Source organism: Empidonax traillii, unplaced genomic scaffold, assembly GCF_003031625.1.
Source record: "Empidonax traillii isolate 1590-97213 ecotype Southwest subspecies unplaced genomic scaffold, ASM303162v1 scaffold739:size655085, whole genome shotgun sequence".
Classification (NCBI taxonomy): Eukaryota; Metazoa; Chordata; class Aves; order Passeriformes; family Tyrannidae; genus Empidonax; species Empidonax traillii.
The window spans coordinates 125,435-127,343 of NW_020955932.1; positions in this window are offsets into that span (position 1 = coordinate 125,435).

Sequence of the window (1,909 nt, forward strand, 5' to 3'; positions counted from 1 at the left end):
GGCTTCCCGGTTCGCCTTCACACAGCAATAACAAACAACAGTAACATGATTATAACTATTAACAGGTCGTGGCTGTAACAGAACTGCAGCCACAGGAACTGCAGAACACCCCTGATCACACACACAAAAAACTTCCCACCACCAGGAAATTATGGAAACCCTGCTTGTAATAAAACCACTTCATTCATTTCTCGCACTTATCATCTCCAATCCATCCTTTCACCCCTGTGAAATCATGGCATGATGCCTACAAATAAAAGCAGTGGGATCATATCCATGGTTCATAATTTTTCAAATCAATATTGAGGCTTAGTGTGAAGTTCATTTATCTACTTCCATGTTGTCCTAGTTAGAGCAGCCAGGACCAGTTCATCACTGTGTGGGTGTAACCCAAACTGCGTATTCTACACCCTCTATGTCATTTGCCAGAAACTGTTAACAATAGACCATTTGCAGCAGCTGCCCAGAGCACACCTGACCCCTCTGGCTATAAGTTGGGTGTTAAGAGGCCTGTGAGATAGGAGGATGTTCCTGTCCTCACACCCAAAACTCACCCATTGTGGAACTCCCTGCCCTGGGGAAGGTATTGGGCTTTCCTGCCTGAACCTGAGTGTATATAATCTTGGGGTCCTGGGACTTCTGGTACCACTCATGAGATCCAGAGGAGGACCAGAACCTCAACCAAACTGCGACCACCACTCTCAACTGGACTGTGACCATCACTTGCACCAACAGGTTCTTCCTCTCCTTTTACTTTTGGACTCAGGGGGCCCACGTGGGGCTCAGCACAGGGGCCAACGAACACCATTCTGTTTGTGCCCCAGGGTGCTGGGTCATATATCTGGGTTTTTTGTGGGTTAAAACCAATTGTTCATTTGTATAATTGTATTTATTGTATTATTTTTATTAAATTGTGTTGTAATAGTTAGGATGGCACCAAAATCAAACCCAGGTACCTTTATGATGATGGTCCGACAGTCAGCTTTATTGCTTCATCCAGCTTAATAATTTCTTGTTCACACACACACTGCACTCACACTGCGAACAGAACCTTATATGCCTTTCTATTATTAGCTCCCTATCTATAATTTATTACTAGCCTTCACACATAATTGGATATTCACTCCTTATTTACATTCTCTCACTGGTCAGTTCTGGCACCTTTTCAAGTCTTTCAAGGCCCCTGTGAATTCCTTAGGGAAACCGCTTCAAAATGTCTAAGTCAAAATCCTTCACCTCTATATCCTTCATCAGGGGCTCTGAAGAACCGCCGTCTACCCCAAAAAAATTGTAATTCTGACTCATAATCTCTTTTGAGTTGGGTTAATTTCTCCTGCCAGTTTACCTTTAAACCAGCACTTTATATACTGAAACTGTACAGCACTTGCCTATTGATTGTTTTTTTTTATTTATATTATGCACCTTAGATTCTTCTGGCACTATGATAAAACCATTTGCTTAGTATTTCAGAAATTTTAGGGTTTTACAAGATAGATCAAATTTTCCTTGAAAATGTGCCAGACAAAACAGTTCCTGAAAGTTCATAAAGTATTCACTTGGACACAATTTAAAAGGCTAGCATTGAATGGTTTGGGTTGAAAGGAAACTTCAAAGGTCATTTAGTCCACTTCCCCTGCAATGAGCAGGGACATCTTCAACTGGATCTACCCTCTTTTAGTCTAAAACTATTATCCCTTATCCTATTGCAACAGGTCCTACTAACAAGTCTGTCCCTATCTGTCTTATAAGCCCCCTTTAAGTATTGAAAGGTTGCTGTGGGGGAGCCCAGCTGGTTCTGGGCTCTCTGTAAGCTGAGATAACGAAGATGGAACGCCTATACCTGGCAGAGGGTCAGCTACGGACAGAAAGGACTGTAACACAGAATGGGTTTCCTGTCAAGAATGTTGAC